Source organism: Cupressus sempervirens, chromosome 4, assembly GCF_028749045.1.
Source record: "Cupressus sempervirens isolate cs-2001-9-10 chromosome 4, ASM2874904v1, whole genome shotgun sequence".
Classification (NCBI taxonomy): domain Eukaryota; kingdom Viridiplantae; phylum Streptophyta; class Pinopsida; order Cupressales; family Cupressaceae; genus Cupressus; species Cupressus sempervirens.
In genome coordinates this window covers 162,697,715-162,725,029 of record NC_143121.1, presented here as the reverse complement: position 1 = coordinate 162,725,029, position 27,315 = coordinate 162,697,715, and the positions used below count along the sequence as shown (strand labels likewise).

At 34.3% G+C, this 27,315-nt stretch overlaps 1 pseudogene; it reads right to left on the bottom strand.

Annotated features, from left to right (window-relative positions):
- Window positions 1-27,315, bottom strand: part of LOC149560482 (4-hydroxy-3-methylbut-2-en-1-yl diphosphate synthase (ferredoxin), chloroplastic-like) — a 54,339-nt pseudogene that overhangs the window by 4,903 nt on the left and 22,121 nt on the right.

Genomic DNA, 27,315 nt, shown 5'->3' with positions numbered 1-27,315 from the left:
ATCAACTCCATATCACCAACATCATAGCCAGGTGGCTCTATATGTGTCTCGATCCCACCTGAGGAAACAACTTCTTTCTGCACTAGAGAAACATACAGATTGTCAATATTGATGCCCATCTGTCTAGCCATAAGCTGCAACATCATATCCATTCACCTATTTTGCTCCTGTTGCATCATATTCTGCTCCTGTTGCATTCACTGCCCCTCCTCTAATGTACCCAGTTACCTAAAAATTGCATTTTCTTGGTCAGAACTGGCATTTCTATCATCTCGGTCACCCATGCTACTGTCTGGTTCAAAGAATGTCTCCTTTGTGTCTGTATGACTGGATTGTATGTCCCTCTGCACAAATGAACTATCCTGTTCATTAAGCGAGTCCAAACTCCTACTTTGTCTTTCTCTGGTATTGCAAAAATTATAAAGCCCTTGTCGCATGCTCAAACATAAATGCTTAAGATCTCCACAGGATGGCAAGACTTATAGCTCTGATACCACTATAATGGACACCCAGGAATGCCCAAAAGCTGAACCAAGGCTGAAATTATATTAATGTTGAGAATGCTGCAATCAATTACAAAGACATGTATTCCAAAGGCCAAACCCTAAGGGAATGATGTCTAGAATGTTACAACAGAGAATGAACATCCTCTATTGCCCAAAAAGGAGTGTGATTCACACATCCAAGCTCTTATCAAATGCAAGTCATAATCATCCGATGCTCAACAATGATACTTTCAGCCCTATTTATCCTTTTCTTCATCCTTTTGGAAGGAACTAAAACATTAATTAATTGCAAGAGCTAGAAGCTTCCTCCTTTTAATAACTAATGCATTCTCTAGAAATTCCTCCCTGGCAATAATTAATTAAATTACGAGAGGCTTCCGTCTTTCCAATAATAAATACCCTAAAAGCTACTCCCTTGTAATTAATAATTAAATTAATTAAATACAAAGTCACCTTTAAATTGAATGCCTTTATAAGAAATTAATTTAAATTCTTCTTATCCTCCATTAGACTTTGGAGAACGTGAAGGCCAAAAGATGGGATCATTACATGATGAAGATGGAACCTACAACTACTAGATTATCATGGAACACTTGTGATGAAGATGACACCTCTAACTAAAGACTATCATGGAAAAATTGTGATGGATATGACACATTCAACTAATGGATTGTAATGGAAAACATATGATGAAGATGGCACCTACAACTATGATAATATCATGGAAAACTTGTGATGAAGATGACACCCACAAATACTAGACTATCATGGAAAACTTGGGATGAAGATGACACTTGGAACTAATGGCTTGTAATGGAAAACTTCTAATGAAGATGGCACTTTCAACTACTGGGCTATTATGGAAAACTTGTTATAAAGATGACACCTGCAAGTACTAGAGTTTCATGGAAAACTAGTGATGAAGATGATACCTCCAACTATGAGTAGATGTCATGAAAAACTTGTGATGAAGATGGCATCTACAACTACTAGAATATCATGAAAAACTTGTGATGAAGATGACACCTACAACTACTAGACTATCATGGAATTTTTTTGCTGAATATGGTACCTACAACTACTAAAATTTCATGGAAAACTTGGGATTAATATGACACCTACAACTACAAGACTATCATGGAAAACTTGTGATGAAGATGGTACCTCCAACTACTAGAATATCATGTAAATTTTTATCTATCTTGTTTCTTATTGGGGGGTAAGAGAGAGAGAAGGAAAGAGAGAGTGTGTGTGTGAGAGAGAGATCAAATACAAATATATATCTTACCTTCTCAATGTGATCTATCTCCTTTTAATAGTCTTCTTTACTGTATTCTAGCTTCTCAAATTGTGCACGTCTATCAGCTCCAATAAAGACAGAATAGGTAATAGGCTATCCCCACCAAAGAAAAATGTTTACTCTAATATTTTTAATATGAAAAAATAATGTTATCTAAGATATTACATGTCCATTTAATTTGTTTTGAACATGTCACTCATGAAAATCTAAATCATCCACACACAAGTTATTCTTTCATGTGATAGCATTATAAGGAAAAGTAATATAATATTTTACTTCCAAAGATTGATCTCCCACTATGCAATTACATTGGATATGATATGGGAAAAATAACTCTCAATTAACTTCATCAAAATCATTCAAAAACTATGATATGAAAAAATGCTAATGAAAACAATCTTACAAATAACTCCTAATAATCCTGAAGTCCTCCAAATCTGGTGGTGGTGGCGTATTAATAAGCTCTAATTACTCCTAATATTGTTGAGACTAGAAAGACTTAGTTAACATTCGCCTTGATTTCACTTAACACATGATATGCATGTGAGCCTATATTAGATGGAACTTCCAACTACTAGACTTCGATGGAAAACTTGTGATGAAGATGGAACTTGCAAATATTAGAGTGTGATGGAAAACTTCTAATGAATATGACACCTACAACAACTACACTATCATGGAAAACTTGTGATGAAGATGATACCTCCAACTACTAGTAGATATCATGAAAAAATTGTGATGAAGATGGCACCTATAACTACCATACTATTATGGAAAACTTGCGACAAAGATGACACCTGCAACTATTGGACTGTCATGGAAAAATTGTAATGAATATGGCACCTAGAACTACTAGATTGTCATGGAAAACTTGTGATGAAGATGGCACCTCCAACTACTAGAATATCATGGAAACTTTTATCTATCTTGTGATGAAAATGGCACCTCCAACTACTAGACTGCCATGGAAAACTTGTGATGGAGATGGTGTGAAAAGCTAGATTTGCCATTGCACCAAAAGATTGACTTGTTAATGCCCAATGCAACCACTAGACTTATAGAACATAGGAGGTGGTTAAGCCATGTCACAAATCCTAAAGGGGAACGTTTGTAGTTAGTCCAATAATCCCCCCTAGTGTTACCTGAGGAGATTCGAACCTGTGACCAAGCTTTGATGCCACTTGTTACAAACTAGAGTTGTCATTGCACAAAAATATTGACTTGTTAATGTCTAATATAACTACTAGGTTTATAGAACACAGGAGGTGGTTAAGCCATGTCACAAATCCTAAAGGGGAACATTGGTAGTTAGTCCAACAGATGAAAACTGCACCTACTAGATTATCATGGAAAACTTGTGATGAAGATGACACCTCCAACTAGTAGACTAAAATGGAAAACTTGTGATGAATATGACACATGAAACTAATGGATTGTCATGAAAAGCTTATGATGAAGATGGCACCTACAACTACTGGATTGTCATGGAAAACTTGTGATGAAGATGATACCTCAAACTACTGATAGATGTCATGAAAAACTTGTGATGAAGATGACACCTACAAATACTAAGCTATCATGGAAGAATTTTGATGAAGATGACACCTACAACTAATGGATTTCCATGGAAAACTTCTGATGAAGATGGCACCTGCAACTACTAGACTATCATGGAAAACTTGTGATGAAGATAACACCTGCAACTACTATAGTCTCATGGAAAACTTGTGATGAAGATGATACATCCAACTACTAGTAGATGTCATGAAATACTTGTGATCAAGATGGCACCTGCAACTACTAGAATATCATGGAAAACTTGTGAGAAATATGATACCTACAACTACTAGACTATCATGGGAAATTTGTGATCAAGATGGAACCTAAATTACTAAAATTTCATGGAAAATTTGTGATGAATATGACACCTACAACTACTAGACTGCCATGGAAAACTTGTGATGAAGATGTTACCTCCAACTACTAGAATATCATTGAAATTTTTATCTATCTTGTTTCTAATTGGGGGGGAGAGAGAGATCAAGGTCATTCAAGAAGAATATTACTGTAGGTTTCGTTGTTTGTCATGGTAATGCACCCTTGGCTTAATTTCAAATCCTTCTTCCTGCTATTCTTGAAATACATAGAAAAACTCATCACTAACTTTTCCTAAATGATAAAAATTAAAGAGAAAGTTGAGTAAAATGAATCAATGTGCCTTACAGCCTCGACAGGAAGTCTCCATCATTTCTTCCGAACATGATTTATCTTCAGGTTTAACTATAAGAATATCTCTCCTATATCACATCCTTACATTGCATTTTTACATTACAATTATTTCTTCCCTATAAGGGTCACCATTTAGATGAAAAAAATGTTGAATGATTCCAAGACCCACAGTTTGAGTTCCAGAAGCTAAAGTCTCCTTGATAGAATTGGCATTTGAATCTTTGTATGAAACTCATTGTGCATTGTCCCTCCACCACACTCTTTCTTTGTATAAAAACCCACTATGCATTATCCCTCTAATCATTTATTTGATGAATAATACATTTTTAGGTAGTTGCTTCATTAATTGGGCCTAATTAGGCCTATTAGGTGTCTAAACAACTAACTCTGCTTTTAGGTAGACATAACGCAATTGTGTTATGTCTAGTAATCATACTAGACATAACACGATCACATTATGTCTAATATAGTCATACTAGACATAGTGCGATCATATTTTGTTAACAAAAAAGTGGGATCAAGTACATAATTCATAAATATGTTTGTTTGACTACCCAAAGGCTTGTGCTGATTTTTTGCTCCATTTTTTATTTCTTTAGACATTTTCTCAACTTCTAAGATTAATTCTCATTTTTGACTTATTCAGATTTGTAAATGGTGAATTGGGTATCTCTAAAAAAACCACCAATCTCACACATTTTATTACCTTTCTAACCATATAATTTTCCTATTTTAAATTAACATTGTGAAGTTGAGTTTTCTATATTAGTATTTTGATAGTCCTCTTCAAAGACATATGTCTGCCATTTTTAAAATAACTTTTGATCTACTTAACCAAATGGAAAATAAATTACATAATATTGTTCTACAATTGATTCTATACACTTTTAAAAAAGTCAATTTTAGATTTTTTTTTATGCAAGTCATGTCCATGGCATGAAAAGGTACCAAAATTTTAAGATGGATTTAATTCAAAAAATCATAGAAAACAAATACTAGTCAGAAAATTATGTATTTAGAAAATTATGAAAAATACACAACTTATAGATCTCACTCTTACCTATCATCCTACCAAAGGGTTTTTCAAAATACTAAATATAACTTATTTTGTTGAGCACATGGAAATAACTATGTTATGTTTTTCACCAAAAAAGGGAACATTTTTTCATGCACATATAATTTGACCCTCTTAATCTTATCCATTTAAATTAAACCTTAGTCATTTAGAAACTAGATTTCGGGTACTACAATTGTCAAGTTTTGTGCATTTTCTCATTTTGAGTGCACAACCCTCCAATGGATCTTTGATGATCAGGTTTAACTAATTTCTTAAAAAAAGTGTCCACTTATATCCCCTTTTTGTGCACCATCTTGGTGCACACACCCCATGATCATGTGTATTTTTCTATAATTCCAAAAGATGGTAAAGAAGAAATAGAAGACATTCCTAAAGAAGTTGTAGATTTGTTGGGTGATTTCATCGATATTGTATCCAATAATCTTCCTGATGAATTATCACTAGTAAGGAAGATTAGTCATGAGATGGACTTGATTCTAGGAGCTAGTTTCCCAAATAAGGTAGCACAGAGAAAGACACTAGATTAGAAAGTGAAGAGTTGAATAGCCAAGTATACGAGTTGTTGTAGAAGGGGTTGATGTAAGAAAGTCTAAGTCCATGTGTTTTGCCAATAATATTAGTGCAAAAAAAGAATGTAGAATGAATAATGTGTACATATTCTAGGGTCATCAATAAAATCACAATCAAATATGGATTTCTCTTTTCAATAATGGATGATATTATGGATTCTTTTAGGAGCGTTAGATGTATTTTTAAAAGATGGACCTAATGTGTGGATATCACTAGATTTAGATCATAGAAGGAGATGAATCGAAGAGATCCTTTAGTACAAAAGAAGGATTGTATGAGTTCTTAGTCATGCCTTTTGGGCTAGCTAATGCATAGAGAAATTTCATGTAGCTCATGAATCAGGTATTAAAAGAATTTTTGGGTAAGTTTTTCATTGTTTATCTCAATGATACTTTGATCTTCAATAAGAAATTGGAGGAGAATATAAATGTGTGTTTGTAGGGTGCTTGGGAAGTTAAGGAAAGGAAAATTGTTGATAAATTTGACAAAGTGTAGTTTTGTGAAGGAATTTGTACATCTAGGATTTGTAGTTCTAAAAATGGACCCAGAGAAATTGAAGTCTATCCTTGAACAACCTACTCCAAGGAGTGCTACCAAAGTAAGATATTTTTATGGTTTAGATAAATTTTTCAAAACAATTATCAAGATTCTTTGATGTGTCTATTGACCCTTCACTAAAATAATGAGAGGGCATGGGAAGGAGTTCAAGTGGACTACATGAGAAGATAATATTTTTGAATTGTTAAAACAAAAAGTTATAGAATAACCTATTTTAACACTTTTGGGTTTTAATAAAGTATTTGAAATAAAATTCGATGCTAGTGGTACTACAATAGGAGTTTTTTTAAGCCAAGAAGGTAGACCTATTTCTTATTTTAGTGAAAAGTTAAATGATTTCTATTTTTTTTTTTTTATGATCAAGAATTTGATGCTATAGATTAGGCATTGAAGAAGTGGCGATGCTATCTTCTTCCTAATGAGGTTTTTTAATATAGTGATCATCAAACTTTGTAATATTTGAATAGTCAAGGAATGTTGAATCAGAGGCATTTGAAATGGGTTGAATTTTTGTAGAGTTACACATTTATTATGAAACACATGAATGCAAAGTCTAATAAGGTTTATATTCTCTTAGTAGGAGACAACATTTCCTAATAGAGTTGCAGATTGGGGTTGTTGGATTCAAGGAGCTCAAGAGTTTTATCAAGAGGATCTTGATTTTTGAGAAGCTTGGAAAGCTTGTATCAAACCTATTACTCTAGATAGAATGAAGTCATTGGATTTCAACATCCAAGATGGTATTCTATTACAAAGGAGTCAATGTGCATTCCAAGGATTTTTGTGAGGGATAATCTCATCAAGAAGAAGCATAGAAAATGATTGGCTTGACATTTTGGTTGACATAAAACCATTTCCCTGGTTAGTGGTAATTATTACTATCCATAGTTGCAACAAGATGTCAAGAAGTTTCTAGACTTGTAGAGTATGTTAAATAAACAAGGGCAAAGAAGAATACAAGGTTGTATCAACCAATACTTGTACCAGAGAAGTCATGGGAGGATATCAATGTGGATTTTGTTCTTAGTTTACCAAAGACTTAGTGAGGGCATGATTCAATTTTTTTGGTGGTTGACATGCTTTCAAATATCACTTTATTCCTTTCATGAAGACTAATGATGTTGGTCATGTGGCATAATTATTTTTTAGGGAAGTTGCAAGACTATACGTTCTACCAAAGAGAACAGTTTCAAATTGAGAAACCAAGTTTGTTAGTTATTTCTATTGCACATTGTGGAAGAATTTAAATAAATATTTAAATTTCATCACATCACATCATCCATGACTAATGGATGAAGATGTTTGGTTGGAGATAAGCCAATGGGATGGGATTTGATTTTACCACAGGTAGAATTTGCATATAATAATTATGTCAACAAGAACACTAGTAAATCATCATTCCAAGTTGTGTATGGAAGTAGTCCAAGAAATTATTTTGAATTGAAGAAGTTGGGAAAAGGGGAGATAAGTAGTATTGAAACTGGGGATTTTGCAAATAATTTAAAGAACATCCACAAGGAGGTCAAGAAGAAAATTACCTAGATGAATACATAATACAAGGCTAAGGAGAATAAGAAAATGAGGCGTGAGTAATTTCAAGTTGAGAAGAAAGTCATGGTTCACTTGAGGAAGGAACAATTTCTAGTATGAACATATAATAAGTTAAAAATGAAGAAGTTTTGACCATGTAAGATATTGAAGAAACATGACTCAAGAAATGCCTACAAAGTAGAGTTTCTTAGTGATATGAATATTTGGAACTGATAGAGTATAATGAAAGGGTTGTTGAGGATGGGTTCTAATAAGACCAATGGAGTATTGGGTGGGTGCAAGAAGTTGAGTCCTAGTTTTGGGCAAAATGTGCAATTATTTTTCTTATATTTTAATTTTATGGTCACTTGATGTCCAATTCGAGGCACATCAAAATTGAGTCTCAGAAAACTACATTATTAGAAAATGTAGTTCTCAGAATCTAGTTTTCAAACATGTAATTTTTTGGAATACCCACATGGTATAAATTATATGTTGATAGGCTAGTTCAAAAACCACTTTTATGTACGACCACCCTTTTTTGAAGTAAAAAAATGAATATTTTTTATTCCTTTTGGGAAAATAAACCTAACACACCAAAGATTGATGAGAATATTTTTCCTTATTTTTTATTGAATATACTTTTATAAATTTTTTTAAATGACCATAAAGTGGAATTTAAAAACCTCTAATGTACAACAACCATAATTTGACGAAAACTTCACCTTTTTCCTTATTTTTTTAAATATTGAAAAATATTCTATGTAGATTAGTGAAATATAATTCATTTTTAAACAAACATAAAATCAAAAAATTATTAAAATTTTAGTTTACCATACTATTTGAAGTTTAGGTACTAATTTGCCTTAATAAATATTGTGAAAATACTAAAGTTATATCACTATAAAATTTACAAGTTTATAAACTAGACAAAGAGTACTATAATGGGTTTTTTTGTCAAAAAAATCATTAAAAAAGTCCTCCAAAAATTTACAATATGGTAGAAAATTTCATGTTCTTGTGCCTTAGCCAAATTTCTGTTGGCATATTCCAACAACTACTTTAGCTATAAAAGAAATTGAGGATATATTGGATAGTCACATTGGCATAAGCACAAGAAAATGTTGGAAGAATTAATAAACTCTCATATGTCACTGATCTGTTACAACAAAAATTGTTGATCCATTACAACCACAATTGTAGTGTCTATGTAAAAAACTCATTCAATTAAACATGCGTCTAGTTCAGCTGCCTTACAACCTATCTTCTCTCAATCCACATATGAATTCAATATTTTTCTCCTAATTCACTTATAAGTTCTTTCATTAGCTATATGTAATTTATATATAGAGGTCATGTAATTTGTTTTGTGTGTGGTCAGATCAATAACATATATGGATTTTTTTTCTATTTTTTGTAACAGTTGATTGATTTGTTGTCACCATGTTCCTTTTAGATTGTTTCTCTAATTTTTCAATATGGTATTGATTCACATGTCATGTCATAGAAATTGGTTTAAATTGTTTAAGAGAAAATAGGCGAGGCAGTTGAACTAGATGCATGTTTAACTGAATGAGTGTTTTACACAAAGACTACAATTTTGGTTTTAACAGATTAGTGATGTGGGAGAGTTTATTAATTCTTCCAACACAAAGACTATAGTTTTGGTTGTAATAGACCAGTGATGTGGGAGAGTTTATAAATTCTTCCAACACTCCCACATAATTTCTACTAATAATGCCTCTTTATGTGGGAGAAATTATTACAAGAATGAATTCAAATAATTATTTCCCATAATTCAAATAATATGGGTCTGGGCATTAAGCCTTCTTAGGTACCCATTTGCAACATAAAATTTTGGTTCCCCTTATCACCATCACTTTGTTCCTTTTGTAATTATATATGTTTGGGTTTTTAATTGGTTCACCCATAACCATTTGGGATTTCTCCCAACTAATACAATTTCTTTTACTTTAGGTTTTTCCTCTAAGCAAATGGTTTTTTCTTACCACAAACCCTTTATACTTTGCACAAATAATGTTCCATTCATGGGGAAACCAACTCTAAACTTTTCTCCTACATAGTAAATATTGAGTCCATATGAAAAACAACCCATCTACCAAGACACATGGGTACCTAGTCGTTGTGCTCACGAGTTCTTTAGGAATTTTTTTCAGATACATGGTTCATCAATAAGGAAAAAAATATTTTAGGGTGTCAAATACTATTGATAATGCACTCCTTGCAAAAAAAATAGTTACAACATCATAATGAACTTCTATCTGATCAAATTCTTAATTATAGCCTATGGTGCTATCAAACTCCAAATAATCTTCTCTATGGTGACTAGCTTGGTCTCCTTTGATGGGAATTGATGAAGACTTTAGTTACTTCATACTCAACACAATAATAATTCATTTCTTTTCAATAGGAAACAAAGAAGAATGTAGATACATAGAGAAGAGTGATTTTAAATTGAGTATTGTACACCAAAAAACAAATCATAACCGACAAATCATAGTACACTTTGATACAATATTGAAAAAGTAGAGACAAAGTTTAACAAGAACATGATTCTGTCAAATTAATAAAATATATGTTTTTTTTCTATCTGTTTTAGGTAGTTCATTATCTCTTATTATGATGTTCTTTTTAGATTTTCCTCTACTTTTTCAATAGGAACATGGCATATGAATAGTATCTCATCAAATGGAAAGGATGACTAGTAGAAGATTCATCATGGTTAACAATGGAGGAGATTAATCATCTTAGATTTCCTTTGAACACTTGAGACATGATTGGGTTACTTCTCAAATTACTAGGGTTGCAATCTCCCACCTAGAGACTGATCAAGCTCCACACTAAACAAAAATCTCCCACTTGGAGACTAATCCTATAGTTATGTTGCTACTCCATGAGGCTCCCACAGGATCAAACCAACCTGGACTCTGCTATTCTTTTATTCTATTCAGTCTAGAAGAGCAACCAAAGATGAATAGGTGTTCATCTTCTCCCTTGTCACTACCTTTGTAAACATATCCGTTGGATTTTCATCTGTATGTATCTTGTCCAACTTTAACTATCCATCATCCAAAATAGACTGAATGAAATGGTACCACAACTATGTGTGCTTTGTTTTTGAATGTAGAGCTGAATTCTTTGCAAAATGAATGGCACTCTAACTATCTATAAACAAATAATTATCTTTCTAAGGGATCCCAATTCTTCAAAGAACTGAAGCCATATCATCTCCTTGGCTGCCTCTGTAGTAGCAACATACTTTTCCTTTATAGTGGATAAAGCATTGACCTTTTGTAACCTAGAAACTTAGTTCACTACTGCCCCACTAACAGTAAATACACAACCTATAGTACTTTGCCTGGTATCAATATCCCCTACCAAATCCGAGTCAACATATCTTTCTAAATCAATAGTAAAGCCCCCAAAATGTAAACACTTACTCAAAGTTCCTCTCAAATATCTGAGAATCCATTTACCTGCATTCCAATTCTCAATCCCTAGTGACTCATATACCTGCTTAACACTCCCATTGCATGTGTAATATCTGGCCTTGTATATACCATAGCATGCATCAAGCTTCCTATAGCTAAAGCATAAGGTACCTTGGACATCTTATCCTCTTTTTCTTATGTCTTGGGACACATCTCCTTAGTCAACTTCACATGACTAGGTAAAATTGTGGTGACAACTTTAGCATTCTCCATAGAGAAATATTGCAACACCTTCACAATATAATTAGCCTAAGATAATGTCAATTTTCTGTTCTTCCTATCTTTGCAAATCTTCATACTAAGGATTTGTTTTGGTGCCTCCAGATCCTTCATAGAAAATGCATGTGCTAACTGACATTTCAACCCCTTAGTGTGATCCATGTTAGACCTAGCTACAAGCATATCATCAACATATAAACATACAATAATGTAGTTTTCATCATCCAACCTCTTAAAATAAACACAATGATCTAAATGACACCTACTATACCCATGCTCATGCATAAAACTGTCAAATTTTAGATACCATTTCTGAGGTGCTTGCTTTAAGCCATATAAGCTTTCTGTCAATCTACACACTAAATTCTCCTTAACTTTGACTTCAAATCCCTGTGGTTGTGCCATATATATCTCTTCATCCAAATCATCATGAATAAAGGTTGTTTTAACATTAAGCTACTTCAAATGGAAATCTTCAATAGCCATAATATTTAAAACAATATAGATATAAGTCATTTTTACAATAGGAGTGAATATCTCATCAAAATCAATACCCTTTTTTGTCCAAATCCTTTTAAAACTAACTTGGCCTTAAATATTTTCTTACCTCCATCCTCTTCTTTCAACTTGTAAACCCGTTTATTTTGTAAAGCTCATTTACTTGTAGGCAACTTGCATAAATCCCATGTCTTATTTTTCAGCAACGAGTCCATTTTGTTTGTCATTGCAGACTCCCATTGAATTTTAGTATCCAGCTACACAGCTTCATCATAACATTTTGGTTTACTAGCATTAGTTAGTAAAACAGAGTACGAAGAAGTAGAAAATATTTTTGGAGATATACTTAGCCTTGTTGATCATCTAACATTCACTATTGTGTGTGGTATTTGTTGTTGCAGTTGTTGCACATCATGAGGAAGTGCTAGAACATCATCTTTTGGAGTATCATCCAACATTACATAATCAACTTCTTTCTTCTCATGTTGCTACAATAGACAATTGTACAACACTTTCTCACTGAATATGACATCCCTACTTCTTACAATTTTACAATTTTCAAAATCCCAAAGCCTATAACCAAATTCATCAATGTCATATCTAAAAAATACACATTTTTTTGACTTAGCTTCCAGCTTGGTTCTATTTTCAGAATCTATATGAGAAGATGCTTCACAACCAAAGGTTTTGAAAAAAGAATAACTCACCTTCTTACTAGTCCATGCTTCCTCTAAAATACCACAGCCCAAAGGAGTAGAGGGACTCTATTTATCAAATATAAAATAGTATTAATAGTCTCTTCTCACATGTTTAAGGGAAATCTAGCATGTAACCTCATGCTCCATTATTTTCATGTTCATGCATTCAACCACGCCATTTTCCTATGGAGTCCTTGGAACAATTTTCTATCTATGAATACCATTAGTGGAGCAATAATCTTCAAATTCATGACTACAATACTCACCACCATTATCAGATTTAAAACATTATAATTTCTTACCAGTCTTATTTTCAACCAAGCATTTCGATTTCTTAAAAGTTTGAAATACATTAGATTTCTAAGGAAATAAACCAATAGTTTTCTAGTTGCATCATCAATAAATTTAACATAATAATGAGAGCTACCAAGGGTAGATACATGAGCTGGTCCCTATACATCTATATGCACAAGCTCTAATTTCTAACTTTTATTTTCCTTCCCAATCTTCACAAAATTTACTCTCTTTCATTTTCCATAAACACAACTTTCACAAAAATCCATATTGACACATTTCAAACCTAGTAAAACTTTCTTTGAATGAAGTACTTTCATACCTTTCTCACTCATGTGCCAAAGTCTATTGTGCCACAATGCTTTATTAGAATCTACAACAACTATTTGTTCTCCTTGCTCAACGACAAAAACTATTCTTGAACATTCATTCTTCTATGAAACAATCAAAGTAGAAGGAACAATATGACCTATACAAAGATATAAGGTGCCTACTTTTGCACCTTTTTCTACTACAAGGGAACCTTTTGAAACCTTCCAATTTTTATCATTAAAAGTAACTACACAACCCTCATCATAGAGTTGCCCTATTGAAATTAAATTTCTACTTAGTGTTGGAACATGTCTTACCTCATGTAGTAGCCAATGATTACCATTCTGCAACTTAATCTTAACTTTTCCCTTTCCAAAAATTTCTCAGGGTTCATTATCCCCCAAATAAATAAGTCCAAAATCCTCTTGGACATAATCAATGAAATAATCTCTATGAGGTGTTGCATGAAATGAAGCACTAGAATCTAAAACCCATGAGTCATCAATACTTTCTAAAGAAAGAAGAAAAGCATCGTATTTGGATTTGTTAATTACCACATTTGCCTCCTTCTCCCCTTATGGTTTATCTCCTTCATTTTTCTTTTGAGTTTAGTAATCTTTCTTCTTATGCCCTTGTTGCCCATAGTACCAACAATCATTTGGTCCTCTCAATTGAGACTAATAACATGGGTGTAAGGGCAATCATGCATCACCCAAAAATACTTATGTTTTTGTCTTCTTAACAAGAGGTTTTTCAGTACATAGATGTTATTTTTAGAAACATACTATTTTTAGTTAGTTTTTCATTTGGGCTCTAAATGTTTTGATTTCCTAGGTAGAAGATCATCTTAAATATGTCAACTTGCCAGTTGAGTTTCATTTCCATATCATATGTATGGTGAAGTAATTGAGAACTTTCAATGTAAATTTTTGGTATAGACTAAATTTTTTTGTCAAAAAATAATATATACAAATGAAATAAATGACCTCATAGTTATTCATCTAAGAGAAATGACGTTCACATATTTGGTGATAAACCCAACTAATCAACTAGTGCCTTTGTAAATTTATATGCACAGGAAAATGATCATATGAAGTACTATAGAAATTACATGTATTTAGATCCACCTTAAGGAAGTATCCCAATGCATTACCAATAGATGCATAAGATATCTTACAAAAACCATACAAGAAGATAGTTGAGTATCACCTTAATTAGACATAACAATAGACTCATTTAATAGACTAAAGGAGGCAATCAAAAGATAAAGATGGAGTTGTTAGGGACCCAAATTTGAATAAAAAATAACCAAAATGGTATTAGAGTCTTTGACTTAGAGGTAAAAATAATATAGCATATAACCCATGGATCTTGATCTTACCTTACATAATAGAAAACCATTCCTTTGAAATCTATACAACTTAGCCACTATTTTCTGCAACAAACTAAATCTGTACAATTCAAGTGCTTTCTCTTAAAGAATGGCTTTATAAACTAAATGCTAACCTAAAACCATGATATGCATTCTTGAGGTGAAGGAATAGTATTTTTGAACTTCACTCAAAATCACATTAGGTATACCATCAAGATGGTTACATAGTAGATCTAGAAAGGAGCCTTAAGGCTAAGAAAGACAAGATGAACTCAAAAGCCACTCAACTCATGAGAATTCAATTATTTTCCTTCAAAGATATGGGTGTACCTAAAAAATTAATTTATTTCCAAAAATAAGGATAACTGTAAGTATATTGCAATCATGGGAGTTCTTTGAAGTAGGGGAGTCGAGCAAGAAGTCAAATTAAACTTAAAAGAGATGTGAAAGCCATGAAGAAGTTTTTGATATACATTATCTATATATATATATATAAATAAATGTTTAATTATAAATCTAAATATGATCTAAATGTAAAATGTGGAAAATGTAAAATAAATAGTAAAATGTTGTTTTGATTAAGAAGATAGAATTATAAGATGAATTTAAGTTGTATTTTGAATAATAGTGTGTTTTTTATAATAACAAATAACATATTTTTTGTTGAGGAATTGGTTCATTTTTTATTGAATATAAATATTAGAGATGACAATATTTTATGGTTTTCAAATGGTACTAGGATTGTTTACCTTAGATATAAGTTATTTTCAAATAAGAATAAGATAGTGTTCTAATAATGAAAGTTAGTTTTTTCTTAGACATGTATAAATACCACAATTATGTTATAGTGGAATATTTAAAAAATTAATTTTAGGATGTATGAGTTATTAGATGTTTTGATATGGTGAGTGTCTAAAAATTCACATCTTGAAACCTTAATTAGAAATAAATAATAGTATAGTTAAGGTTGCTAAAAAGGGGGGTAAAAATGAGACACAAAATACATGCAATATTTCTTTCAATTGCTACACACTAAAAATTTAAATGCACAACTATTGAACTTCCTCGCTAATAGGTTCTTTTTTAATACTAAAGCAACCATGACTAGGGGGTTGGTCCTTAAGTAGAAAATAATGATAAACCCATTATTAGCAGACAACCAACACATCCACAACCCCAATAGATAATATAATAAATACATCCCCACAAAACTTATATAGCCATATAAAGTACTTATTAAGCACAAAACTAGTAGTGTCCATAGAATTATCCAACATTTATACGAAATAAAAATATTCCTAATGCTACTAGCAAAGTTTTTAAAAACATGAAAGGCAAGAAAGGCAACATAGGGCTAGTCTAGAAGAATAGTAGTTGGGATGTATCCCAGTGGATCCACAACTCTAAAATTAAAGGACAGTAAGCAAAGGAATTAATTTTATGCCACATCCTCCCCCAATCTTGAATGGAGGATCCTTGTCTAGTCATCCACCATAAATTCATAACGTTTCTCTAATTCTCAACCTTCTAAAGACTCATCTTCTTTTCTCCTACTACAAGAGTTGCACCATAGTTGTTGATGCATGCATAACCTTCACAAAACAATTGGTGGGCATGTTGAAACTCTCATCCAAAGAGGAAAATTTGATTTTCATGGACTTGATATCATTTTTGACTTCATCCATTGCATTTTCTACCTCCCAAGACCCAACACAATTTCCCTTAGGCTTACCAACATCTTGGACCTACATTAGGGTAGGCTTACAATTTTTTTTTCCCTTTTTTCATAGCACATGTTGGGGACTTAGCCACTATAGGGGAGGTATCTTTCATGGTAGTGGCAATAGGGGAGGCAACATAGGTCAACTCCACATTGTTAATAGTGAAGCTCATTGACACTTGGGTGGAATCCAAGCTTAGATATTTCTTCATCTTTTCATCCTCTTCATCTAAGTCCAAAGTCTCATCTTCTTCCTCATCCTCCTTGACATACTGATTCCTAAAATCTTTCTGTTTTTTCCTAGTCTTGTTTTACTTGGTACTCATAGTAGACCTCAAAACTTATTCAGGTTACATCCATTCTCTTATTATACATATAGATGTTTACACCTTGCCTTACTCTTTTCCATTATACTTGACTTCTTATGGACACCCTTATGCTCCTCTTTAGACTTCATCAATTCAACATCCATATGGGCTTCAATTTTAGGTTTGTTAACATTAACCTCGGACCTAACAATGTCTTTTAATTTTTTTAAAATTTTTTTGGGGGTCCCAGAAGGGGTAGAAGATAGGGAAGACCAAGGGGTTGGGGCTACAAAATAATTCCCTCCAATGACTCTAGGTGGATTAGGAAGATATTAGAAATCTTGCATGAGAATACAATGAGAAGGGAACAAAGATTAATGCAAATTATAATGATAAAAAGTGATCCTCTAATGCAAAGTAAAAAAGTTTTTCTCCTTCCTCTTCCTAACATGCATCACAATGACATCTAAATCATGCAACAAAAAGAACATGATGGAATTAATATCGTGGTGTCCAACGTGATTTAGTAAGGGGAAATGGTAATAATAATAGACACCAAACCTACCTTTAAGAGTGATATACTTCATTATCAAGGGACATACCTCTCCCCACAACTCTAAAAGAACCTCCCAATTATACCCACATCTACATCTAGCATGGGATTCGTCTTTCTTTAAAAATCTATTGAGACTAGTTTCATCTAAGATCTTGGTCACTTTTTGCCACTTCCTTTAGTAGATAGAGTAGTGGCCATGGTGATCACCTCCTCATTGACTTAAAAATTTATACCATTAATTGTACCCCTCCTGTCATTCCATGAATTGATTATTTGGGTAGAGAAGATTTGTCATGCCCTCCCATTGAATCCATGAAAGGGAGAATGCTCCCCTCCATAATTTTCATCGATGTATAATGGGTTTTCCATGTGTAATCCTCAATTTTTGGAGGATCAATCTTCTTTATGTCACCAACCATCTCCATCTCTTGCTCAAAAACCTCCAAGAACTCCATATTGATAGAGTTTAAAAACTTTCTTGACAAAAACTCTTTTTGTAGAGATAGCTAATAATGGATATGTTGGAGTAATTAGATATTTCCTAATCAACTCTAGTTTTCATAAGCTAAATTTTAGGCATCTAATAATTTTAATTCTTATATTAATTATAATGATGCAACCCAGGGTAGACATTGTTAGGGTTTTGATCTCCTTTATAAGGATGATCTCTCCTTGTAATGAACCGATTCGCTTTTGATAATAGTAATTTATCTTTTTACTGATCGAAATGTCTCATCTGTGAATCTAGGAATTCCAGCCTTCATAACTTTTGCTTCTCTCTTTTTATGATAAATGTTTGTATGCAGGTGATTCTTGGGAGCTATGGGGTTGATCTTTCATCAACTTCAACATAGTATCAGAGCACTAGATCTTTACGCTCCTATTCTATTTTTGAGAGATTTGGCATCAATTTTTAAAGCTGTGACTTTCAGAAGATTTTGTATTAGATTTGGGGAGAACTTATTTTTTGGAACACTGTGAGCCCAAACAAATATCACCGTTGAGCTCAGAGTGTTGGAAAACTCCCATTTCCAAATAAAATACATCCAATTTGGAGACATTGTTGAAATCTGATGCAAAGTTTTTTTTTTTTGGCCATATTAACCTGCGCATGCAAATCAATACAGTGATTTTTTTTTATAATTTTGAGGTGATAATTTTTGGTTTGTTTGTTTATGTTTACAGAAAAAATTCTTGCATGCACAAGAGAGGCGGTGGAGTTTTTAAGAAAAAGAAAGGAGATTTTTCAGGTTTCGCAGGTACCTTATGTACTCTATGGGCCCCTCCTATCACATTATGCCCCACACGCTTCACAAGGAGGGCTCCTAGACTTGCGTGCACATGCAAGTAGTCAACTCTAGTGCAGGTTGATGCTCCCTCCGATGTGGGTTGTGCATTTCCTAACACATGCAGATGTGATTGCAGGATTTGACTTGGACCCTCCACCAACCAGTGATCACGGGTCTTGGGCCCTATGAGCTTCGTTTCTTATGTCATCCATCTTTGTGCACTCACTATTCATTGTTATGATCCCACATTTTGTACACCTACATGGCTTTTTCCCATAGGCCCTCTGATTGTTTGGGGCTTCATATCGACAACTTTTCCATTTACTGGTTCAATATTTGATCAGGAAACTTGGCGCAATATAGGAGGTGGTTAATGTCTCTTCACATGACGGCTCCAAATACTTCAACCCTTCCTTTAGTCGATAATGTCTACTTGTAGTCAATGATTGAAGTAGATCCTCTTCTATTGTCGTCTACCCGGAATATGTACAGGTCCCTCTTGCCACATCAAAATATTCAAGCTCCACCAATGTTTAGGATTTCAAGCAAATAAGCTAGGTGCTCTGACCTAGGCTTCTTTTTTAACCGCTTCATGTCTTGTTTGGAGGAGAATGTGATTTGTTTTGGGATCTTTTATTTGGCAAATTTTGTTTCAGAGCACATGTTATGGAGCTCCATGTCACCTCCAATCAACGTTTTCTAACTTGAATGATTGTGGATCTTTGATTTGGTAATTGCTGCCAATTTTATTGACTCCCCCACGCATTTTTGAAGGGTGTGTTTGAGGCATCTTTTAACGTGGATATCTTGTACCTTTGTCCACATGGCCCACCTGCTTATGCTCCAATTCTCTTGATGGGGCTTTTAACACCCCATGTTTTGTGTTTATTTACATGTGGACGGTAATTGGTGGAGAGTTTTTCTTGGAGCAGAACATTTCTTGGGAGTTTTTGGTCCACGCAAACAAACTCGCTCACAACTAGAACACCTCCATTCAATATTAATGTCCTTGGTACATGCATTGGGCACTTTCTCCTTCTAGCAAGTATTTTGTTTCGTCGTTTCCTATGATTTTTGGCCCTGTGAACGTGACCTTAACATGAGATTTATGGATCCACATGCTTTTAGCGGTTTTGGTTCATCTTGTGTTTTGGAGGTATTTTGTGGCCTCTCCTACACTTGGTATGCCTCCCAAGAGGCTCAACCTTTTTTGATGGGTTCCCCTGCCACAGTTGGGTTTCGAGCAGCTTATTGTTTGGAGATTTCCATATGCACCCATTTTTTATTGGTGAAGTGGCCTTTTTGTGAGAGCTACGTGTTGGTTGGGCATATTTGACTCCGGCAACCATGATTTGACTTGGGAAACCATGACCCGGCATCTCTCAAGCAATTTGATAGGGATCTTTTGATCATTACAGGACTACGATTGGTTTGAGAAAATGTGGACATCTTTGGAAATAAAGGTGATGTGCCATGTATTGGAGTGCATTGTAGAATAGACCCATGTTCTTTTGGCCACCACGCTTTTGTTAAAGCTTGGCATGTGTCAATTTCTTTGAGACAATCCTATCATTTTTTTGGGGACCAACACTTTCTTGATAGGATTGGCCTTTTTTGAAGGACATATAGCAACCTTGGACTCTTTTTAGAAGGTTTGTGTGGTTTTGCTAAAGCTCCACTAGATTTCTTTTGGATGGTTTCATGTTTTGATCCTTGGATCACCATTTGGACCTTCGACCTATGGGGATTTAACTGTCAAGCTATTGTTTTTTGCCTTACCTAGAAATTAAATGCTTATTAATTTTCTTCTTTGACCACCGTATTTGTTTCTTTGGAACCAACTTTTTGACCAACAACATTTTTTTTTTTAATCTTATTTTCAATTACTAGATTTTTTCTTTTCTAGCAAGAGTCATTTTCTGACATTTTTTTGTCTCGATGAATGTTTGACTATCAAATTTATGCTCATCAATTGTTGATGCTAGCATTGCATTAGCACTCCTATCACCCCTTCAGGGTCTGTTTGGACCTACCTTCACATTTTTGCTAATATCTTGGGCATACGGACTCCATTTTCAAAAAAAGAGATATCATTGCAAAGTTGGTTCTGAGTTCTGTTAGAGTAATTATTTTGTTTCACTTATTAATTAGATTATCTTGATTTAGTTAATTAAGTGGTTTATTACTTTAGTTCTTAAGCTTGCTTTTATGTGCATATAATTAATATTTTATATTAATTATAATGCACAAACCTAGTTAGGGTTTCGTGATTCTTTTTTATAAGGATTCACCTCTTTGTATTTTTTCATTCACTTATTGGATCATAATAGAGATTTCTCTTTGCATGTTCATAAGATGTCTTCGGCCTTTTGGCCTCCATGATTTTTTCTTGCTTCTGTTCTTTGTTTCATCCATGTGACAGGGTTATGCATGCAAGTGTGCTTGGAAGATTAGTTTTTCACCTAATCTAACATGGTATCTGAGTGATCTTGCTGCTCGTTGTTCGTGTTTTGTTGAAGTGTTTCACAAGTAGGAGTTTTTCAAGGGTTTTAGAAGCTTTTTATGTGGATTTAGGGGGACCTTTGTTTCTGGTCACTTTGGGCTCAAATGGACATCACCGTTGTGCTTAGAGCACCCAAAAACTTTAGAATCCATATAAAATTTGTCCATTTTGGATAACGTTGGTCTAGGAGGCAAAAAAATAAATTTGTCATATAGGGCCGTATGGCCTCTGCAGGTAGTACGAGGCAAAAAAATAAAAAAATTGCAAAAAAAAACATAGCGGCTTTTAATCCGCCCGCGGTTAGTTAACCGCAGTGGAACCGCTGCGGTTATCGCTACGGTCACCGCTGGCAGTTATCGCTCAGTGGTCCACTAGAGGTTTCACAGCAGCGCCTCTCGCCCGCCACTGCCGCCAATGGCTCTGCCACCCACCTTCGCTCCACCTCTGCTCCATAGGTGGCGCGCTCTATGGAGATTTTTTTTTTTTTTATTATTATTTTTTAATTAAAAAATAATAAATTTTCATGCATTTTTAGAGGCCCTATCGGTTTTTCTTCCGTAACTTGAGCATATGGACGTATTTTTTCAATCCAAAAAATGCATCTGAAAGTTGGTTCCGAGACGGAGGTGATGGTATAGGTGTTTTTGAGTTTTGATGCAGTTCGTTGCCTATTTTTGGTAGTCAAATCTAGATGTTCTAGTTTGCACTCTGGGAGCCATATCTTGCTCATCTAGACTCTTTTTTGGGCTCGCCAAATATCGTTGGAAAGTTGGTTTTGTGAGTTATTCAGTTGTAGAGGTCTTTTATCTAGATTCTGCTCTAGGTTCTTTCTCCTTCGAGTTTTGCACTTTCGCATTCTGGCGGATTACTTGGATTCTACAGGTCCTGGGATCTCTTCTTCTGTTCTTTTGGCTCACTCTTCTTTCTGTCTTCTGAGCATTGCATGTTTCTCTTCTGTTGCATTCTTTTTTCTGTAAACGCACTGAGATAAAGTGTCTGCTTTTTCATATCTGAGATCTTGTACACCTTGTCTTTGTTTGTACTCGCACTTAGTTATAAAGAGCCATGGGGGGTCATGATGTTTTGCCATTGTGTGCTCATCCACCTTTGTCAAGTGAATTATTCTTCGTCGACATTAGACCATGCTGTGTGTCGGTGACACCGCCCTTTATCCTATGCTTGTACTTCTATTGCACTGTTGCTGTTCCTGATTCTTCTTCTTGCAAATGTTTCTGGCATTGCATTTCAGTGTTCCTGTCACCCCTCTCCCTGTTTAGCATTATGGGGGGGTTCACCTATTGGCTCTATTGCTTCCTTGGTTTGGTTGAGTGATCTACGTATTCAGTTTTTGTTCCTATGTACTAGATAGATGCAGTGGCTAGGCACCTATGCATTTCGATGAGATGGTTCATCTACTATATAAACACTCATTCATTCCTACTTTTAGAGGTCACCTCTTCGATTGATCAGCTCTTTAGACTTTGTCTTCTCTACCTCGTCATGCACTATTTTAGTAGGGGTTCCAGCAATTTCTTCTGACAGTATTTGCAGCTTTATGCTTCAAAGATGCTTCATTGCTCTTTCCTGCTCTTTCTTGTTCCTATCTTTGGGACTTCATTGCTCTTTCCTGCTCTTTCTTGTTCCTTTCTTTGGGACATTTCCTAGATTGGAGGCTTTGTTTCCTTCATCTAGTTAATTTTCTTGTATTGGGTACCTAATCAGGCCTTGTTGCCGGGACCCATTTTCATGCTTTCATAGCTTTGGTAGGTTAGCTTCCTCTTGAGCTTTGCTTAAGGGGGGGTGTTGGAGTAATTATTTCGTTTCACTTATTAATTAGATAATCTTGATTTAGTTAATTAAGTGGTTTATTACTCTAGTTCTTAAGCTTGCTTTTAGGTGCATATAATTAATATTTTATATTAATTATAATGTGCAAACCTAGTTAGGGTTTCGTGATTCCTTTTATAAAGATTCACCTCTTTGTATTTTTTTATTCACTTATTGGATCATAATAGAGATTTCTCTTTGTATGTTCATAAGATGTCTCCAGCCTTTTGGCCTCCATGATTTTTTCTTACTTCTGTTCTTTGCTTCATCCATGTGACAGGGTTATGCATGCAAGTGTTCTTGGGAGATTAGTTTTTCACCTAATGTAACAAGTTCATCTTAGTGGTATAGTTAGTTTTCAACTTTTATGCTTTTTTGACGGCTTTTTCTTCTGTCAAAGTTAGAGGTTCAATTTTTCACGCTGGGAGAAATCTTGAGCATCCATTCTTTGATTTGGAAATTCTTTATATCATTCGAAAGGTCTTTAAAAGATCTTTCTAGTGATGTTGGTGGTTTTTCCATATTGTACTCCAAGCACATTCTATTCAAGCTTTTTCATTTTACAATATAGTGGATAACTTGGTTGTTTCAGGTCTGAGGATCGATTTGGTTGCTTTAGATGATTTGTGATGACTTGCACTATCTATTGTATTAGTTTTATGTCTTTTTTGGTTTATTTAGACATCATTTGTATGCATTCTTGCAAATGCGATGAGACAAAGTGTCATATTGCATATGTATTTTTGTTTTAATTATTTTGCCTTGTTGTGCATTCTGATTTGAGCAGTGTTATTTGAGGACACTCATATAGATTATTATATTCTTGGGATTCATCATATCTTGTATCTTATTGTACATGCACTACTCTGATTAAAGTTCCATGGGGGGTTGATGTTTTGCCTTTGTTTTCCATCTTCCTTTATCCAGTGAGTTTCCCTTCTCTGACTTTATCCTCATGATGTGTCTGAGATTGATCACCTTAGTTGACACATATGCACTCTTTTTTTACATCTTGATCATGGTTACTTGACATGAAGTTCTTTTGGCTCACTTTTCCAATTGTCTGTCACCTCACCCTTGTCTGCATTAGAGGGGGTTCTTCCGTTGTTTCTCACACTTCATTGGTTCATTGGAGTGAGCTATATATTCATTTTTTGTTCCTATGTACTAGGTGGATGCAATGGCTAGGTATCTATGCATTTTAGTTGAGATGGATCATTTACCATATAGACACTTTTTTTTTTCTTACTTTTGTTGCAATTTTTCATGCTTGATTGATCAACTCCTTAGGCTTTGGTATTACATGCCATCTATATCTTCAAGATGAGTTGTTTTCCTTTGTGTGCCCCCTAATTTGATACAGATTATAGTCTTATCTACCTGGTCAGGTTCTATTTTAGCAGAGGTTCTTTAGATCAGTACTTACTTTTGACTGAGCTTTTCAGGTTCTATATGCTTCAATGGTGTTTTTTATGATCATTTGTTGTTCCTATCTTCTAGGATATTCCTTATTTTGGAAGCTTCTTCAGTCCTTCATTGCTTCTTTTTAGCATTATTTCCATCTATTTTTGGAGTAGAGTTTTTCCCATGTGGTTTTCTCTATTTCTCCTCTTTTTAGAGATTTGGTTGTGCTTGGATACTTCATTAGGCCTTTGTTTTTCGAGACCCAAATCTACTTTTTGTAGTAGTTTATAGGGTTTTAGCTACTCCCTAAGTTTATCTTAATGGAGAGTGTTAGAGTAATTAGACATTTCCTAATTAACTGTAGTTTTCTTAAGCTAAACTTTAGGAATATAATAATTAATTCTATTATTAATTATTATGATGTAACCTAGGTTAGACCTCTTTAGGGTTTATATCTCCTTTATAAGGATGATCCCTCTTTGTAATTAACCGATTCACTTTTGATAATAGCAATTTATCTTTTTACTCATCAAGAATCTCTCATATGTGGATATGAGAATTCTAGCCTCTATAGAATTTTTCTTCTCTCTTTCTATGATAGGTGTTTGCATGCAGGTGATTCTTGGGAGCTGTGGGGTTGATCTTTCATTGACTTCAACAAGATAAACCAATAATCTTGAGTTTAGAAATAAAAAAAGGATTTCAAATATCTATAATTATTACCAAGAGTTGGAATAAATCATTTGCCCAAATGCTAACTCTATGCTACATGTGAGAAATGTTCATCATAATAAAAAATCATTCACCCAATTCTCCAAGAAATGTGAGAGTTGAATCATGCCAAAAAGAGTAGAGAAAATAAATAAATGTTTAATTTTCATCTCCCTCTAACAAGAGCATTGAGATCATCTCTGCAATCTTTAAGGACTTAGTTGTATATGAGAAATATGTTAGTAAGAAACACTGATCTATCAAGAGAACAAAGCATTAACTAGCATAAAAATCATAACATACAAGAGAGACTAAAGAAAAATCCCTAATTAGGAATGTGAGCCAAATGAATGGACTCTCCCTATAGGAATTAGCTCTTTGCTTGGTAGATGAGTCTATGTAAATGATTGGTATGTATGCTCAAGGATTCTCAAACTATGCTTCAATGGAGATGGAAAATGATAAATTGGTAGCTTTGTGAGCTCTCAATTTGGCATTATAAGAGTATGGTAAAAGGCTTTGTTTCTCAAACTAGCATTATAACTTTAGCTCAAAAGGTTGTGATGAAATGGCTTGGGAGGGGATTCAATTTATAGGCCTAAAGGCTTGAGGGATGGAGGGCTAGGATGCAAGGAGAGATGAAAGCTTAAGGAGGGCTAGGATGCACTCAAAGGGGAGCACATGGATTGGGCTTGTTTAGCACCAATTAGGGAGTGACACATGTCACAAGGTGAGTGGGTGGAGGAAAGGGCAAGGATGAGTCAACAAAGGAGGGTCAAGAGATAATATCTTCATAAAGACTCTTCATTATGGCTTGTAAGAGTTTGTAAGAGTCTTTATGGCCTTTGTAAGAGCATTCATGACTAAGTGGTTGGGATATTTTGGAGAGGAGACTTTGTTTGGCTTAGGAAAGTCTTAAGCTTGCTTAGGGAATGTGACAAGTTTAGGGGGGGATTTAGAGATGGTTTAGGATTAGATTAAGCTTGTTAGAGATTTGCAAGTGGATGGCATTCATGAGGGTGGGTGAGTTAGTGGCTAAGCTTAGTTAGTATGGGTGGATGGGGTGGATTAGCTCTTTGCTTGGTAGATGAGTCTATGTAAATGATTGGTATGTATGCTCAAGGTTTCTCAAACTATGCTTCAATGGAGATGGAAAATAGAAAATTAGTAGCTTTGTGAGCTCTCAATTTGGCATTATAAGAGTATGGTAAAAGGCTTTGTTTCTCAAACTAGTATTATAACTTTAGCTCAAAAGGTTGTGATGAAATGGCTTGGGAGGAGATTCAATTTATAGGCAAAGGGATTGAGGGATGGAGGGCTAGGATGCAAGGAGAGATGAAAGCTTAAGGAGGGCTAGGATGCAATCAAAGGGGAGCACATGGATTGTGCTTGTTTAACACCAATCAGGGAGTGACACATGTCACAGGGTGAGTAGGTGGAGGAAAGGGCAAGGATGATTCAACAAAGGAGGCTCAAGGGATAATATCTTCATAAAGACCTTTCATTATGGCTTGTAAGAGCTTGTATGAGTCTTTATGGCCTTTGTAAGAGCATTCATGACTAAGTGGTTGGGATATTTTGGAGAGGAGACTTTGTTTGGCTTAGGAAAGTCTTAAGCTTGCTTAGGGAATGTGACAAGTTTAGGGGGGATTTAGAGATGGTTTAGGATTAGATTAATCTTGTTAGATATTTGCAAGTGGATGGCATTCATGAGGGTGGGTGAGTTAGTGGCTAAGCTTAGTTAGTATGGGTGGATGGGGTGGATTAGGCTAAATGAAGGGTTAGGGATAGGTTAGGGGTTATTAGATTTGAGATTTTTATTTATCAAATGGATTTATTTAATAAATGGGGATTTTGGAATTAGATAGAAGAATAGGATTTAATTGATAAATAATAGGTTATTTGATTTATCAATTAGGACTATAGATGATTAATTAAATTAATCAGCTAGGGGATGGTAAATGATTAATTAAATAGGAATTTAATTAATGATGCCTTTAGAGATAACTAAATAAGATTACCAAAGCGATGTAGTCAAATTTAGGTGTCTACATTTTGCCCCTCTTTGACATAGTGTTGAGACAACACTATTTCAAAGAAGTTTGAATGAAAACGACACAAGGAAGATATCTTATCAACAAGGTTGCCCCAGTCTCAGATAAGAAGAGGAGAGACTAGACTTAGAGGATGCCCCCTCAAGAAGGTGGCGAAGAGAGAAATGAGGCTCGACGACTTCTTGAAAAGTATAATAATTCGAGAGGAGAAAGGAGACATAGATTGGGTAAGAGAAGGGGCTGAATTAGCTCAAACTCTCACTACGG